Source organism: Schistocerca piceifrons, chromosome 8 (genome assembly GCF_021461385.2).
Source record: "Schistocerca piceifrons isolate TAMUIC-IGC-003096 chromosome 8, iqSchPice1.1, whole genome shotgun sequence".
NCBI lineage: Eukaryota > Metazoa > Arthropoda > Insecta > Orthoptera > Acrididae > Schistocerca > Schistocerca piceifrons.
The window spans coordinates 276,701,771-276,721,382 of record NC_060145.1 but is presented as its reverse complement, the minus strand read 5'-3'; the positions used below and the strand labels follow the sequence as shown (position 1 = coordinate 276,721,382).

The 19,612-nt window shown below is 42.0% G+C and overlaps 1 non-coding gene across 1 annotated transcript; it reads right to left on the bottom strand.

Annotated features, from left to right (window-relative positions):
• Nucleotides 1–503: 503 nt before the first annotated feature.
• On the bottom strand, nt 504–575 carry Trnav-cac. Its single transcript has one exon. It is a non-coding gene; the product is annotated as a tRNA-Val (tRNA).
• Between the last annotated feature and the right edge of the window lie 19,037 nt (nt 576–19,612).

The window sequence follows — 19,612 nt, the reverse complement described above, 5'->3', positions numbered from 1 at the left end:
TGTGTGTGTGTGTGTGTGTGTGTGTGTGTGTGTGTGTGTGTGGGTGTGTGGGTGTGGGTGTGTGTGTGTGTGGTATCTGGCCAATGGAACCAAACAGTTATTCATAGACAAAATTCCTGTCTAGAATATCTCACCAACCGTTAAGCGTTCTGGCTTCAATGACATTCCTGAGCACTGAGGGTAAATGCTTTCTGTAAACCGAAACGTGCTTGCATTGTGAACAATAGCAAAATACCTGTAGACGGACCACCCTTTCCCAAATGTATATTCCCGCCTTGTATTCATAGAAACATGTTTCCACGTCGCTAAAGTTCGTGAAAACGATGTACAATGATATGCCATGGACTGCATATTTCTGTGATTACTACGTTAGAAATACTACAATGTAATGACATCAGTGTCTTCGTTGACAGCATAATGTTTTATGGGAAATATGTCACCTTTTTCGTTATATAGTGTTGTATTTTGTTATATGGTATGTGTTGTTTAAATTTATGAAAAAGTGTTTCCGCCCGGAATCGAACCGGGGACCCTCTGCGTGTGAAGCAGACGTGATAACCGCTACACTAGGAAACGACAGACACGAAAAGTCCATCCTTGTGCAATCGAAGTTGCCTCAGCCTTTCTCTCGTCCGCGCATGCACACACGATAGTGCTTTTGACAGTCTGAAACCCATCACAGCCGAGGGCTCAAGAAGTCTTCGGGGTGCTCGAGAGGGTGTCTGCGTAGCATCCCGAACGAGAAAGCAGCGTTTCGCGCAGTCGTTATTGCAAGTCATATCAGCAAAAACAATCACTTTCTTAGCAGCAGGCAGTGGGAGCCCAGCGACAACACATACTACATACTATAAACAACACACACCAACATCCATTAACATTGTAGGGCATTTCTAGTTCTATTAACATGCCAAACATTTACGTACGTTCACGCCAACAACCAACAACCCCATCACCGACGAATATTCCACATCTAAAACAAACACACTGAAAGTGGCTCTTGTGCATGGTGGAGGATACATAACACCAGTATTATCGATTACCCCTCTATCCCAATCTCACACAATCACTTTCTTAGCAGCAGGCAGTGCGAGCCCAGCGACAACACATACTACATACTATAAACAACACACACCAACATCCATTAACATTGTAGGGCATTTCTAGTCCTATTAACATGCCAAACATTTACGTACGTTCACGCCAACAACCAACAACTGCATCACCGACGAATATTCCACATCTAAAACAAACACACTGAAAGTGGCTCTTGTGCATAGTGGAGGATACATAACACCAGTATTATCGATTACCCCTCTATCCCAATCTCACACTCGGATCGAGTAAGAAAAAATTGCCTATATACATACATACACATCCTTATGTTTCCGGGAGAAATATATCAAGAGGCAATTGACAGATTCTGTTTCGGCATTCCCATCTTCGACGACAGCTGTGTTAGAGCAGCAATTTCTCACTGTGCCTGGTGTTGCTACGTTAAAATTGACTGCTCGAGAGGCATCACAGGACGTATTTCTATAGCAACAAAATGCTTTCACACAAACACTCACACACACACACACACACACACACACACACACACACACACACACACACACACGCGCGCGCGAGCGAGCGCGCGCGGGCGCGCGAACGCACGCACGAACGCACGCACGCACACACACATACACACATAGTCTGCAGGAAATGGTATCCAATGCAGTGGAGCGAGAGTATATCCGTGGTATTGTTTTGCTTAAGATAGTGTGAGCATTGAGATGGATACGTGCTGTTCGTGATTTTTGTCACTCAATCATTCTAATATCAATGAAAGTTCATTGCAAGGTAGTATACCTATTCCAACAGGTGTTATATGCAATAAATGTGGAATAAAAAGCATACGCAAAAAGTTATTAGCGAAATACTGTCGGATAGTTTCCAAACCGCCGCCATGAACCACGGACCTTGCCGTTGGTGGAGAGGCTTGCGTGCCTCAGCGATACAGATAGACGTACCGTAGGTGCAACCACAACGGAGGGGTATCTGTTGAGAGGCCAGACAAACATGTGGTTCCTGAAGAGGGGCAGCGGCCTTTTCAGTAGTTTCAGGGGCAACGGTCTGGATGACTGACTGATCTGGCCTAGTGTTGTGTACGTAGTTCCGCATAGTCAGCATGTACACAACTTTCTCAATAGAGCGCGCCCCGCTAAGCACAACAGCGCAGGCGCAGCGCTCGTCCGTCTCCGCACCACAAGGTGGCGCTGTCATAGAGATGGGCCAAATTCTGCTTCCGCCAACCCGCGTATTAATGTCACGCAGCCAATGAGATTGCTACTAAGTAGAACCTTTTCTCCTCGCAGATCACACTTGCGAAGTGATACCTGAACACGCGGGGTATTATAACGAGTGTACAGACCTCCGATCAATCTGTCTGCATTTGTCTGTACCAGTCTAGTTTCAGTCTGCTCCTAATGAGACCCCCCACCCTCTGGTTTCCTCCTTCCTCTCCACCCCCCGCCCATTGCTACGCCTCTATTGCTGTATCCCTCCCTCTCTCCACCTCCACACCCTGCATCTCCTTCATCAGGGCAATTTCCAACGCTTCCCCCTCCCAGATGACGAACTTCGCCGTGATATCTACCCTTCCTTCCAACTATAACCTGGCCTTGTTCTCCCCCCCCCCCCCTCTCCAGGGCCCCCCTTTTTCCTCTTCCCTCCTTCTCGCAGAGCGGATTTTCCTCCTTTCCCCCCCTCCCCTGAGACCGTGCATCCCATACTTGCCTCTTTCCTTCCCACATCCCTACCTGGCCCTCTTCAGCGCGCCCCCCACTCTTCTCCCCCATCTCTTCCCCTCCTTCCCTTCTTCCGGTCTCCCTCATCTCCTTGCACCTGGCAGATCCTCTGTTTGGATCATCGTCAGTGTGCCACATCAGTGTTGTGTTTAGTGCTGTTTCTCCTGTGCGTCAAGAGGTGTGATTTTAATTGTGTACTGCCTTGAGGTTCACCGTCAGTGTTTGTTATGTGCTACGCCATCCGTCGATACCTTTTATGCTCCAGTCATACTGTGCCTTATGTTCTTTTAATTGTCGCAGTGTGTGGTATTTTGTGTATGCTACTTTTAAACAGTTTTTCATCTCCGTTTTACAGTCACCCCGTTTTTTGTCTATTGCCTTCCGTGATGTTCCCCCTTTTTCTATATTTATGTTCACCATATTCTCTCCTTTGTTATTTTTAAATGTCTTCTATTGTTTGTTCTATATCTTTCGGCTGAAGAGCAGCGCATATGCTGCTGCCAGCCCGCCCTGATGGGGAATTGAAATACAATAAAGAAAAAAAATCCTAATAAGATTATCATATTCCTGTACATAGCCATGAAGAGAAATGTATAGACACTTTGTCAAGTATCAGAGATATGTGAGAATAAGATTAACGTACCAAGGCCAAGGGAACTTCAGATTGTCAATTGTAAATAGCATCCAGAACCAAGTTAAGTTATTTTTATGCTTGTTATTATTTTAATAAATGTGGGAGAAAATTAATCAAGTTCTGTTTAAAGTTGGTCACCGTCAATCTGCTACTCTAAGCGTGCAAGTGGCATTTCTATCGTCTGACCTAACGGCGGAAGATAAACACGTCACGATAATACCACGAGGCATATTGCGGACACTCGCCTACTTCGTTAGAGCGACAAGTCAAATAATCTGATGTGTGTACCGAAGGTCTTACAGTACGCACACCACACCTAGTAACATGAACCAAAACGGCCTTGTTGTGCTAGTACTGCGAACGGCTAAAAGCAAGAGGAAACTACAGCCGTAATTTTTCCCGAGGGTATGTAGCTTTACTGTCTGGTTAAATGATGATGGACTCCTCTTGGGTAAAATATTCCGGAGGTAAAGTAGTCCCCCATTCGGATCTTCGGGCGGGGACTACTCAGGAGGACGTCGTTATGCGGAGAAACAAAACTGGCGTTCTAAGAAGGTAGAAAATTTCAAAAGGGAAATGGACAGGTTAAAGTTAGATATGGTGGGAATTAGCGAAGTTCGGTGGCAGGAGGAATAAGACTTCTGGTCAGGTGAATACACAGTTATGAATAGAAAATCAAATAGGGGTAATTCAGGAGTAGGGTTAATAATGAATAAAAAATAGGAGCGAGAGTAAGCTACTACGAACAGCATAGTGAACGCATTATTGTACCCAAGATAGATACGAAGCCCAAATCGCCACGGTAGTAAAAGTTTATATGCCAACTAGGTCCACAGACGACGAAGAGATTGAAGAAATGTATGATGAGATAAAATAAATTATTCAGATAGTGAAGAGAGACGAAAATTTAATAGTCATGGGGAACTGGAATTCGACGGTAGGAAAAGGAAGAGTAGTAGGTGAATATGGAATGGGGGTAAGGAATGAAAGAGGAAGCGGCTTGGTAGAATTTTGCACATGGCATAAGTCCATAGCTAACACTTGGTTTAAGAATCATGAAAGAAGGTTGTATAAGTTGAAGAGGCCTGGAGACACTGGAAGATTTCAGATAGATTATATAATGGTAGGAACCAGGTTTTAAATGTTAAGACATTTCCAGGTGCAGATGTGGACTCTGACCACAATCTGTTGGTTATGAACTGTAGATTAAAACTGAAGAAACTGCAAAAACGTCAATTTAAGGAGATGGGACCTGGATAAACTGACTAAACCAGAGGTTGTAGACAGTTTCAGAGAGAGCATTAGCGAACGTTTGACAAGAACAGGGGAAAGAAAAACAGTAGAAGAAGAATGGGTAAATTTGAGAGATGAAATAGTGAAGGCAACGGAGAATCAAGCAGGTAAAAACACGAGGGCTAGTAGAAAATCTCGGGTAACAGAAGAGATATTGAATTTAATTGGTGAAAGGAGAAAATATAAAAATGCAGTAAATGAAGTAGGCGAAAGGAGTACAAACGTCTGAAAAATGAGATCGACAAGAAGTGCAAAATGTCTAAGTATGGATGGCTAGAGAATAAATGTAAGGATTCACTAGGGGCAAGATAGATACTGCCTACAGGAAAACCAAAGAGACCTTTGGAGAAAAGAGAATCACTTGTACGAATATCAAGAGATCGGATGGAAAACCAGTTCCAAACAAAGAAGGAAAACCAAAAAGGTGGAAGGAGTATATAAAGGGTCTATACAAGGGCGATGTACTTGAGGTCAATATTATGCAAATGGAAGAGGACGTAGATGAAGATGAAATGGGAGGTATGATACTGCGTGCAGAATTTGACAGAACACTGAAAGATCTAAGTCGAAATAAGGCCCCAGGAGTAGACAACATTCCATTAGAACTACGGATAGCCTTGGGAGAGCCAGCCATGACAAAACTCTACCGTCTGGCGAGCATGATGTATGAGACAGGCCAAATAAACGCAGACTTCAAGAAGAATATAGTAATTTCAGTCTCAAAGAAAATAGGTGTCGACAGGTGTGAAAATTACCGAACTATCAGTTCAACAAGTCACAGCTGCAAAATACTAACACGAATTACAGACGAATGGAAGAACTGGTAGAAGCTGACCCTGGGGAAGAACAATTTGGATTCCGTAGAAATGTTGGAACACGTGAGGCAATACTGGCCCTACGATTTATCTTAGAAGATAGATTGAGAAAAGGTAAATCTACGTTTCTAGCATTTGGAAACTTAGAGAAAGCTTTTGATAATGTTGACTGGAATACTCTCTTTCTAATTCTGAAGGTGGTAGGGATCAAATACAGAGAGCGAAAGGCTATTTACAGTTTGTACAGAAACCAGTCGGCAGTTATAAGAGTCGAGGGGCACGAAAGGGAAGCAGTGGCTGGGAAGGGAGTGGGACAGGGTTGTAGCCTATCCCTGATGTCATGGGCGTAACAAGCGAGTGGCAAGGGGCGGGGGTGGGGGGGGGGGGGACAGCTGCCCCCCCCCCCCCCCTACAAGATATTCGAACTCGTTCGCGCAGATCCAGGAGTAATTTTTTCGTCTTCGGCACGTTACTGTGGGCAGGGAAGTTTATAGAAATAATAAATTTAGGGATAAGCAATCCGCTCTGCTATTCGCAGGCATGTTAAGTCGCCAAGGAACAGCGTATTCACTTGTAGACAGTAAGGGATCATGACTGTGTGAAGTTTCTAACGAACAACATCGTTTTACCTACCATATTTAAATGTAAAATGCTTTTCTGCTCCTAAACTATTAATTTTTTAGATACAGCTGACGCTAACTGTAGATTAAAAGCAGCTGACGTGCAGGTTATGACAAGCAGAAGATGGCGAGACATTTAGTGCAAGTGATTTATAAAATAATTTTTAGAACGTTCCACAAAACTGGCCATCACCGAAAAAACTATAGGGCACTTCAGTAGAAGCCCCATTAGGGCTGCCTGCCTGCTCACTTTCATAATTTAATGAGCCTATTTTCTGGATTGTTACTCAGTGACGAAGAAAGATTATTTACTAAGAAATTATCGGCGGCTAGAGCGCTAGTGGAACGCACGTTCGGATTTTTGACGAGCAAGTTGCATATTCTCCCAAAGAAAAAAAACTCCTTTAGAACACAAAGACATTGTTATTCAGTGCATCTCCTTCTTTCACAACATATTAATCGATAAAGGTAGACCCAAAATCTCCCTTCAGTTGAGTTTTTACCAGGACATAATCGAAAACAGCGCTTTGAAGCATGATTTCAGAAGCAAACAGTGGAGCTTCAAGAAGGATGAGGAGCGCAGGAGAGGTGTTCAAAACCTGTCAACTGTAATTATTGCAAATTTACCTCATGAATCGTTTATAGAATACTGTAACTACAGGGCTATCGTTTCTTTACTAAAATGATAAAATTTGTTCGTAGCTTAAATATGATAATATACCAAAGTTTATGCGTTTCTTGTCTGTACTATTTTTGGTAGTTATTTATTTTAATTTTTTGTACTTATACAGTTCATTCCAAGCTTGGCATACCAGACCTCTGTCGTGGCAGTGTTTGTTTTTCTGATCCCACAACACGGGATGTTGACGTACATATGGGACTTTCGATGTCCATCGCAAGAAATCGCATCCAACGATCGCACGAAACAAAACTCGGAGCTACCTTGCAGCACTGTTCTGCATCGCTCTGCTCAGCCCGCAGTCTAAACGGGCACCTCGCTATGCTACTGTTCTTGTATTTAAAATGTTTATTGAAAGCAGTTTTTCACTAGTTTACTGTTTTATTTAATAAGAAATTCTGCATGTTTTCTCGGATTGTGCAGGTGCATTCTTGTATTTAACGTGATGTTGAGGGTATTAGATTAGGAAATGAGACACTTAAAATAGTAGATGAGTTCTGCTACTTCTGGAACAAAGCATGGAGACGATCGTAGAGATGCTGGATGTAGTCCTGTGGAACGGCTTGCCATGCCATTTCCACCTGGCGCCTCAGTTGGACCAGCGTTCGTGCTGGACGTGCAGACCGCATGAGACGACGCTTCATCCAGTCCCAGACATGCTCAATGGGGGACAGATCCGGAGATCTTGCTGGCCAGGGTAGTTGACTTACACCTTCTAGAGCACGTTGGGTGGCACGGGATACATGCGGACGTGCATTGTCTTGTTGGAACAGCAAGTTCCCTTGCCGGTCAAGGAATGGTAGAACGATGGGTTCGATGACGGTTTGGATGTACCGTGCACTATTCAGTGTCCCCTCGACGATCACCAGTGGTGTACGGCCAGTGTAGGAGATCGCTCCCCACACCATGATGCCGGGTGTTGGCCCTGTGTGCCTCGGTCGTATGCAGTCCTGATTGTGGCGCTCACCTGCACGGCGCCAAACACGCATACGACCATCATTGGCACCAAGGCAGAAGCGACTCTCATCGCTGAAGACGACACGTCTCCATTCGTCCCTCCATTCACGCCTGTCGCGACACCACTGGAGGCGGGCTGCACGATGTTGGGGCGTGAGCGGAAGACGGCCTAACGGTGTGCGGGACCGTAGCCCAGCTTCATGGAGACGATTGCGAATGGTCCTCGCCGATACCCCAGGAGCAACAGTGTCCCTAATTTGCTGGGAAGTGGCGGTGCGGTCCCCTACGGCACTGCGTAGGATCCTACGGTCTTGGCGTGCATCCGTGCGTCGCTGCGGTCCGGTCCCAGGTCGACGGGCACGTGCACCTTCCGCCGACCACTGGCGACAACATCGATGTACTGTGGAGACCTCACGCCCCACGTGTTGAGCAATTCGGCGGTACGTCCACCCGGCCTCCCGCATGCCCACTATACGCCCTCGCTCAAAGTCCGTCAACTGCACATACGGTTCACGTCCACGCTGTCGCGGCATGCTACCAGTGTTAAAGATTGCGGTGGAGCTCCGTATGCCACGGCAAACTGGCTGACACTGAAGGCGGCGGTGCACAAATGCTGCGCAGCTAGCGCCATTCGACGGCCAACACCGCGGTTCCTGGTGTGTCCGCTGTGCCGTGCGTGTGATCATTGCTTGTACAGCCCTCTCGCAGTGTCCGGAGCAAGTATGGTGGGTCTGACACACCGGTGTCAATGTGTTCTTTTTTCCATTTCCAGGAGTGTATTTAATAAGAAGTGCTGTATGTTGTCTCGAGTCCTTGTTTCCTGAGACTAGTATGACCTGCCCCCCTCCCCTCCCCCCACCAGTTCAGATCCTGGGTGCGTCCTTGCCTGATGCTATTCAATCCATACATCGAGCAAGCAGTAAAGGAGACAAAAGAAAAATTTGGAGTAGGAATTAAAATCCGTGGAGAAGAAATAAAAATTTTGAGATTTGCCGATGACATTGTAATTCCGTCAGAGACAGCAAAGGACCTGGAAGAGCAGTTGAACGGAATGGACAGTGTCTTGAAAGGAGGCTTTAAGACGAACATCAACAAAAGCAAAACGAGGATAATGGAACGTAGTCTAACTAAATTAGGTGGTGCTGAGGACATTAGATTAGGAAATGAGACACTTAAAGTAATAGATGAAATCTGCTATTTCGGGAACGAAATAACTGATGATGGTCGAAGTAGGGAGGATATAAAATGTAGACTGGCAATGGCAAGAAAAGCGTTTCTGAAGGAGAGAAATTTGTTAACACCGAGTATAGATTTAAGTCTCAGGAAGTATTTTCTCAAAGTATTTGTATGGAGTGTAGCCATGTATTGATGTGAAACGTGGACGATAAATAGTTTATACAAGAAGAGAACAGAAGCTTTCGAAATGTGGTGCAAAAGAAGAATGCTGAAGATTAGATGGGTATATCATGTAACTAATGAGGAGCTACTGAATAGAATTAGGGAGAAGAGTAATTTGTGGCACAACTTGTCTAGAAGAAGGGATTAGTTGGTAAGACATGTTCTGAGGCGTCAAGGGATCACCAATTTAGTATTGGAGAGCAGCATGAAGGTGAAATTCGTAGAGGTAGACCAAGAGATGAATACACTGAACAGATTCAGAAGGATGTATAGGGTGCAGTAGTTACTGGGAAATGAAGAAGCTTGCACAGGATACAGTAGCACAAAGAGCGGCATCAAACCAGTCTCTGGACTGAAGACCACAACACAACAACAACATTTTCCAAACGTCAGTCGGTGCTATTTAAGCACAGTGATGCTACGTTTGTTAGTTCCTCTAACCATTAACAAATGTTCCAATACAACCATAGTCTTCCATGAATATAGATTCCATCCTGATTTCGAAATGCAATCTGCTTTTTATGAAAATGAAGGTCTACTGCATGTAATCTCCCCCCTCCCTCCTTGTTCCAGCTATTGTCCACATTAAAAAATGCCCAGTCGAAGTAATTAATAAGCAAAGTATTTATCAACATTTTGAGAGGAGCGAACATTGCAATAAATTTTCAAGTTTATCAGCTTGTCATGTTGAGATTGCTTCAATTCTACTTGGCTAGGGGTCTGAATCTTGAAGCTGAAAATCTCAGATTAGGTCCTCACGGTTGGTTTGAACTAAACAGATTTAGAGTGTTGTTGCAGAAGGTTTGTTACATAAATATATTTTCTCACATTTTAGTATATCATACAGTCTTTTGATTTTTCACATTAACAAAGCAGAAACTACGTTGCGCGCACCTGTTACACAAAAATACGTCTACTCACATCAGAGGCAAGCTTAAGACTCTCACACTCCGCGGAAGAAACAATATTCCAAAGAGTTTACAATTTTCCTTAATAAATGAATTCTTACTAGTTTTCGCGACATTATTAATTTCGATTATTATTTTATAACTGAATCCAGAAATAAAAATAATAAACAGTAGAGGATTGTGTAATCAATAATAGAAACTGTGTGATAATATTTCGTATTTTCAAATGTTTATAAAAAATAGTTTTAACTGTACATTCAGAACTAGTACTTATCGATTATGACAACGAAACTAAAACATTTTATATACTAATTCCTTTTCATAAATTGTAGCTTGAAATATAACATATTGTATATAAAATTACATGAAAGTTCTCAAAAAACCAAATGAGATAATATTGACGTTACCATAATTCGAAATATAATACTGATACCGACAACTACTTTGAGGAAAAGTAATGCTACGGGAGGATGTCCCATTAGAACATCCCCCTCAAATAATATGGAAACATTGGGTTCACAATATTTCGTGATCTACTATAAGGTTTGCCAAATGGTGTACAGAATGAAGATAGAATACAGATTGTCAAAGTTAAATTCCAAAAAAAGAAAATTTTAGGTTGTATATCAACACATCCCTATGAACATAAGAGTAGGTTAGTAAAAGGTGTAGAAGGAAATACATAGCTGAATGGAAGGTAGGAGACGAGGTACTGGCAGAAGTAAAGCTGTGAGGACGGGGCGTGAGTCCTGCTTGGGTAGCGCAGTTGGTAGAGCACTTGCCCGCGAAAGGCAAAGCTCCCCAGTTCGAGTCTCGGTCCGGCACACAGTTTTAATCTGCCAGGAAGATTCATATCAGCGCACACTCCGCTGCAGACTGAAAATCTCATTCTGGAAACATCCCCCAGGCTGTGGCTAAGCCATGTCTCTGCAATATCCTTTCTTTCAGGAGTGCTTGTTCTGCAAGGTTCACAGGAGAGCTTCTGTAAATTTTGGAAGGTAGGAGACGAGGTACTGGCATAAGTAAAGCTGTGAGGACGGGGTGTGAGTCGTGCTTGGGTAGCTCAGTTGGTAGAGCGCTTGGCCGCGAAAGGCAAAGGTCCCGAGTTCGAGTCTCGATCCTGCCCACAATTTTAATCTGCCAGGAAGTTTTAAATACATAGCATCTGACAAATTTCTGATTGCAACAAGCAGAGTTCTTCTTGCTTACAATTAGTCTATAGTCCAAATAAGTGTGAAACCTGAGTAGTGAAATGGCAAAATTAACATATGGTGACAATTTACAATTGTGGACAATATTCACTTGAAATTGTTTAAAATTTAAGAAAAATATCTACTATACAAGTCCTAATCTATACATATATGAGGGCATTCAAATTTTCGGATCCGTGGGACATTCTGCGTCAAGACAAATGATACAAAGTCGGTACAATAACATTACAAGACTAAACTATAGAAATAAGTGCAGAGGCCATGTAAATTACTAGAATTACAAATTGCAAATTTAAATGTATAAAGACACACCTTCAAAATCATGAAAAAAGAAGAAAAAAAGAAGAATGTAAAAGTACAACTCGAAAAACTTACAACGACAGTTACTGAGAGGAACAATATACTCAGTGAAAAGTAGGAGTACAGCACAAAATCAATCAGCCATATAAACCAGAGTATGTAAGGGTATGTTGACTCATGAAAAGAGGACCTATGCTTACTATTTGCGGACTGACCCATCAATCCATACCACACCGGGTACACACCAACAGAAATGTTTTGACACGACAAAATGAACAATTTCATAATCATATCAACAAGTTCAATGATGTAAAGAATAATTAGAGGAAGCATCTAGCCTCATTCAGTAGCTGCACACTCACCTTGAGTACACACACACACACACACACACAGTCGCGATGACTGGGGGTACACGAAACAGACTGAAGCATGAGTTTGCGCACAACTCAAGTTCCAATGAGATACAATAATGCAGTGCTTCGGATGAATACAGGTAATCAGAGTCATTTATAGCTTTGAATGATAACATAATCGAGTAGCATGACGACCAAAATCAGTTTGTGAAATCAGAAATGTATACATCTTGTTATACAGTCTATACACAATTTATGATCACAAACGTAAATGTCTTCCACGCTATTTGCGATTTGGTCGTACAAACTAACCTACATACATAGAAACCTAGAAAATTCATTTACAATTAACTAAAAAATTACATACTGAGTGCTGAGATAAGTAAATTCATTGAAATGTATGACTGACACACTCTTCTCTCTCTTTTGGTGAAAGAATTTTACATGGCGGAAACTCAACATTCTCAGAAATAAAGTTAGCTGGTCTGTGGTTAAAAATGATTTCAAATGGTGAAAAACCTGTTGTAAGCTGTTTGTAATAGCCTCAAAATCACTGATGTAATCTATTCATCTGGTATGATTCTTACTACAATATGTTCTAAACAGTTTTCCAATTTCTCTCATATATCTTTCTGTAGGATTACTTAACAGATGGTACACAGATGTTGGAATATGCCTTATTTTAACATGATCAACAACATCTTTTCAAGGTTGTGACGTAAACTGAGAACCTTTGTCAGATAAAATTGTTTTAGGTATACCCACCTGATGATAATATGTGCTTTCAAACTTAGAAATAATTTACTTACTGATAGCTTTCTTAAGAGGAAACAGCCTTATGAACTTCGAAAATACATCAACCACCACAAAAACATATCAAAATCCATTCTTAGACTTAGGCAAAGGTCCATAGACATCCACAGACACGATGCCTAGGTTGCTATTAGCCAGTATGTTTTGCATTTGACCTCTACTTGTTTGGTTACTTACCTTCACTCTTTGACATCTATCACAGCTAGCAATCTTCTTCTTGACCCTCCGTCCTATGGTTTAAAAATAGATATTTTCCTGGAACTTTTGTGTACATTTGTTGGCTGATCCACAATGACTAAAACTGTCATGTGTATAAGTAATTAAAGTATCAATGCACTGTTCTGGCCAACATAGTTTCCAATCGGTCTTATGTCTCCTAACCAAAATACCCTTGTGTACCTTATAGTATTGTTTAGTCTTTTCTCCTGTTTTCTTACCCAATATGCTCTTAACCGATTTCCAATTTTGATCACCATTTGGATACCTGCGGATGTCTTTGCAAATTTTCAAGATGTCTTTATCTTCGTTCAAACCTCTGAAGTACATAATTTTAAATTCTTTCTCTTCTTCTATAAAGTTATTAGATCAGTCACTCCCTAAAGGTACCCTAAACAAAGCATCAGCAACTATATTGTCTGTGTCCTTAATGTATCTGATTTCATAACTGAACTGCTGTATAAAGAAGGCTCAATGAGCAATTCTGTTATGATACAGCTTACACTCATGCAGACAACATAGTGCTTTGTGATCAGTATAGATGATGACTTTGTGACCTAGTGAATAATTTTTAAACTTGTTGAACGCACAGTGTACGGCCAAAAGCTCTTCCTCAGCGACAATGTATGTCTTTTCATGCTTCTGCAGTACTCTACGAGCAAATGCAACATCAACATCAACCTCCTGAAATATATGAGCACCCAAACCAAGATTATTTCTGTCTGTCATAACATAAAAAGGAAGAGAAAAATTCGGTCTGAACATTATCTGACTTTGACACAACTAACCTTTGATCTCATCGAAAACATCCTGATATTCCTGGTTCCAATCCGAAACAGTATTCTTCTTCACACAGGCATGAAACATTCAAAATTTTCAGTAGAATCCAGTTAACCCAAAAAATGATTTAAGTTGTTTTTTGTTGTGATGAGCAGAAAAATTAGCAATAGCATCAAGTTTCTGTTTATCAGGTGCAATTCCTTTCTCAGATATAACATGTCCTACAAAATTTTCTTCTTTGACATCAAATTTACACTTACCTTTTTTCATTGTCATACCTCCTGATTCCAATTTTGAAAAGGCATCTCTTAAGAGATCCAATTGTTCTTCACAAGTCTTTTCAGTGACCGAAATGTCATCAACATACACAATTAATTTTGAACTCACTTCAGTTCCTAAGACAGAATCCAGACCTCTTAAGAATTCAGCTACAGATATATTTAGCCCAAATAGTACACACAGTATTGAAAACACTTACCTCCATAGAAAAATTCAGTATACTTTCTAGAATTTATTTCAAGTGGAATCTGGTAAAATCCTGAGGTCAAGTCCAAACTACTCATGAATTTTAGATAATCAGATTTGTGTAACAGCTCGTCCATGTTCTCAGTATGGTTGTTCTCTCTGATAAGAAACTTATTAAGATGTCTGGAGTCAAAAACACTTCTCACTCCACCATTTCTTTTACTTACCACAACCAAAGGATTGTTGTAAGCACTCTTACTTCTCTCAGTTACTCCACATGTTCCCATTTTCTAAATTACTTTCTCTACATCTTTCGTTTTTGAAAATGGTATACTATATGACTTGAGGAAGAAACGTTGATGATCTCTAAGGTAAAGCATGCACTGATAGCCTTTCACTTTCCGTGGCCTTCCACTGAACACATTTCTTAACTCCAATAACAAATTCCTAAGTCGTTCCTCTTGTTGGTGGCAAGAGTTTCAGCTTCCTCACTTCAGAATCTACTACACTTTCAAAATCCTGATCCTCAGTCTCATCAAAATTTATGTCGTCATAAAACATCTTGCTCTCACCTTGTTTCACAATGTTTTGCAAATAGTTACAACTTTTCCCATAGTTTAAAATACGGATTTTCACATAATTATTACTTTTAAATTCCAAAATAAACAATTCTTTAGCGCTCCGTCCAAAATAAGCCTCAACTTTCACTATTTAATCCGTACTGAGAATTATATTTTCTTCCATGCTAGGGATCACTAAGCATCCATGTTCATATGTCTTGTCTTCTATACTAAAAGTACTGAGATTTTACCCATTTGCTTTGCTTGCATGTAGCTCCTCTTATCTTTACACCTAGAATGGGCATTTCCACAATATTCTTACTATACTTGATCTTGTCTCTAAATTGTTCAGATATACCACAAGTTGTATCAATCAAACAGTTGCCTTCCCACTGGGGAATCACCGACCCGGCCGAGAATCGAACCCGGAACCCCATGATGTAGAGGCAGTAACGCTAGCCACTAGACCACGAGTTGCGGACCCAGATGTATGTTGTTCGACTATGAGGTATACTGACGTTCTACACATTTCTCGTCCTTATTTGATTGCGAGAACAACGATTGTGATGCGTTGTCTCCATCAAGATAGTGAAACACCGGTGAAAGAGACATTTGCTTGTTCTCTAGACATGAAAAAAAAAACATTTACGATTATGAGTATTAAAACTTTAGATGATTTTGTAAAATAAAAGGATGGTGTGGAATCTGTTATCTTATTAACATTTATATTCGTTAAAAATACGATTATAACTCTATTTTCGAGTTTTCGCATAAAGACCTTTACATACGAGATAAGCATCTAGTTACCAATGGTCTGCATCACGTGAAGTGCTAAAATTTCGGCTCTCTAGAGATATAATTTCCAATCTTTAACTTTTGAATTGTACTGTGCGGACGATAGGTAGCACATAGCTATATGATTAATATCGGCAACAGTCACGTAAATGGCATCGTTTTCCAGCAAAACCCTGTGATAAGACATGAAATTCTGGAAATTTTCCTACGCTACTCGATGATTTCAACATAAAAGTGCCACAAAAATCGTCGTTTTTTGGGGTGTAAAATCGGATACTGTAGCTGAAATTTGTTTGGAGATCGGCAAATTAATTCACGATTGACGAAGCATACATCACTGGCAGAGCTCAGAAAGTAAATATTCTTGTAGTCATAAAGTCAGGAGATGATCACCACTCGCTGCTGAAACCACGGCGGCAAACCGGTCAGACGGGAAACAGTAGTACCTCTAGCAGATGCGTTTGTGCGGGAGGCCGCTGCAGAATATATTGGGGCATCTAGGATTGCCTAGTTTGAAAAAAGAAGTCATGCGGCTACGCCTTCAATAATAAAAATTGACATTGTCTTGTTTTTTTCTGCTTTTAAATGATTTAAAAATACATTGGCTGGATGATAATACTTTTTTATTCTCTTATTTTTTTATATTTATTTTTTTATTTTCATTTTTTCCCCATTCGCTCACACATTCACACGATGTATACATTGTACACACTCGTACATATTACAGTTAACACATTCTCACACTCATTCATTCACCTTTTTTTGTGCGGGAGGACCCAGCTCAGCCTTTTTACACCATTTTGGAGAGTCGTTGCTGTCCGCGAGGAGGATTCCAATCACGCATCAGACCAGCATGTGTAGACGCAGTAGCCTTATGACCTTTGGCCACGGTGCGTGATAAACCGACCTCGCGGAGGATATCTTGCGCTGCAACTACGTACGGTGCGTCTGCTTCTGTTTTGGGGACCTGTGTGTCTTCGGGGTATATGTAGAAGTGTCCGGCGGTAGATAGCTACATGCAGGATGTGAAATTGATTATTTTGTATGGTACAGGATATGAATTGTGTTCACTACACCGACGTAGCGATATGGTATGGTGGTATAATCGTTTGTGGTGATAAACCCTGATTGGAGATCGGTTTCACGTCTAAAAATTCAACCTTTTCTCGACAGTAGCAGAGCAGTGTAATTGACTAAGTTTCTCTGGCAATAGTTTACGATATATAGACGATTTAATTTCACGATATATAGACTACCTTTGCAGGGTTTAGCTTTCAGTGCAATATGACTGCTGTATGTTTTTTTTTTTTTTTTTCGATCTGTACAAAACTATTTTTCCACTGAAGTTCTTGTAATTTGTCCATCTGTAAAAAGTGGCAGCCACTGGTCCCACACCAGCAGCAGCATTTTGGTAGGTAAATACAGTAACAACCAATCAGGATGTTCCATTCACAAGAAGTTCCATGATGTCAGAGAGTCACTAAACATCCTTTGTGGGTCGTAGAGGAGTCTCTATAGAGCGATTCGAACAAGACAGGGACAGAACAAGGTATGTACGAAAAGTTCTGTGACGTCAGAGAGTCAGGTGATGTATTCTTTGCTCAAGTGTTCAGAGACAAGTCTGGCTAGACTACCCTCCTCTGGTTCAAATAGGTGAGATGCTGTCCCCATCTGCCATTGTAACTTTAGAGCGTCTCCAGACCAGCAGTTGTAAGACATCGAAAATTCACCGAAAACTCCAGCCATTTTTCTCGTCTGTAGGATAGTGCTTCGAATTATAAGAGACTCTTGTAGACATCTGATCTGCTGTGTGTCTGTGTTTAATTTGTGATCTGTTGTATGTGGGTTTCGAAATATGTCATGAACTTTTAGACATATAATTGTTCTGATTTTCCCATCTGGGCTTAGACATCAGTGTGGGTTCCCCATTGTGGAACTGTGATTCTAAAAGTGAGGAAAATAAATAATAAGTGCATTAACATCTTTAACTCCAGCAGCAAAACAATGCCCAATCAGCGATGGACCCCACAGTAGCTATAGAACTCTGAATTTTTTTCCTCTCTGACAGTGCCTCCAATAATAGGTGACACTCGAAAAGTGTGGTGTGGGAGCGGGGGGAACGGCAGAAAGTGTGTCAGTAGGGATCGGGGGGGGGCGGCTGTAGGATAGTTTCAAGCACTTTCTGGTGGTGTTGTTGTGGCTAGAGCAGTCCTTCTTCAAACTTTGAGGCAAACATATACACGCACATTTGAAAAAAGTGAGGGTGGGGTGGCAGAAAGTGGGAGTGGTGGTGGGGGTGGTGGGGTATGGAGGACAATCCACCAGCAGAATAACACCAATAACAACAAATTTCCTGCCAAAAAAAACTACATTAACCTAATCTAACTGTCCAGCAGCTGGATGGAGACTGACCGTTTCCTGCCATTCCCAGAGGTAGGTGTTGAGGGGGGTGGGTGATGTCATACAAGTGGGGGGAGTGTTGTGGTAGGAGTTAGGTTAGTGGAGATACATCGATTGCCCTACTTCCTGCCAAAACTTCAGATTCCTGCCGTGGTGTCAGTGCAGTGTTATGACATCTATGGCCACCATCTTGTATCCGCCATCTTGGATAAATTTGGCAACAATGTAATCTGTCCCGGAAACTGTGTACCCCCACTAATTATACCTGCTTTACACTGTCCATACCAGCTGAGAACAAGTAATGGAGACCCTGTAACATTGTGTGTTATTCTTCACAAATGGTTGGAGGCTAACAGCAGCCCAACTAGCGAATTACCATCCCATGCATAGGTTGCTGTTAACAATACAGCACAAACTGCTGCACTTCGAATGGCCCAGTAATTGCACTGCTGATGAACGTCGTTGCATTGTATTTATCAATGACATACAGTTGAGCTCTACCTCAGATGCCCTTTGCTGACGACTATGGCGGCAACGTAGGCAGAAGTCCCATTATTCCCTGCTTTTGGAGAGGTTCAGCGGTGTTACTCCTGGCATCATGGTGTGGGGAACCATCGTGTATGACTTGAGGTCGTGGATGGTAGAGACTGATGGAACTCTGATTGCACAACAGTATTTTGCAGATACGGTGCATCATCATGTGTTACCTCTCATAGGATTCTATCATTATGCCATTTTTCTACAGGACAGTGCTCATACACATATGGTACGTCTCTGCATCATGTTTGAGCAATCCCAAGGCGAGAAAGATCATTAAATCTGTCCCCCATAGACAGCGTGTGGGACAATCAGTGTGGGATATCAGTTACAACAGTGATGGACCTGCTTGTCTCAGGAGAAGATACAACAGCTTTACGAAACCTCACCCAACCGAAGCAGCGCCTGTACCCATCCCTGAAGGGGTGAGACATCAAACTGATAAGTGGACTAATACTTTCAAGTTCTTTGTAAATATGAATCGGTTTTATAATCACCAACATAACATCACATATTCTCTCAGCAAGTGAAGTTTCGTTTCCTCCTCCCCTTCTGGGTGCTTCATCCTTTGTGTTAGATAGCGTATTACGCGACAGATTGTTCCGCAGACTTACTCGAGACAATTTGTTGCTGGAACATCATTAATGCTCTGCACCGTTACAGATATGCAGTCAGTCTACATAAGAGTGACCAGCCTCGCTCTGGTTCTCAAGACAGGCTTCAAATTGTCACTACTCCCGAATAACTAGCCAGTGCCCTGCAGCAATTCAGTAGCTTTATAAAGACTCTCAGGTCCGACGACTGTGTCGGAAAATGAGGACTGGAAAAAGTCTCTACGCCTTCCGCAGACCAGAAGGCCACGAAGAGACCGCTTCGTTGGGATGAAACACTACCTCCAGCTCTCTGATGTCTCCACGTTCCGAAAAGAGACCTCTCTCCATCTGGCAACTGCTCGCTGATTACGTCGCACTCTTTGCCACGAAAGCTGGAAAACAGCTGAGCCCAACACACCCTTGCATGGGAAACGCACTCGCCAACACTTTGAGTTTTTCGACCGAAATAACAGCTTAACTGATCAGTGAGGCTCAC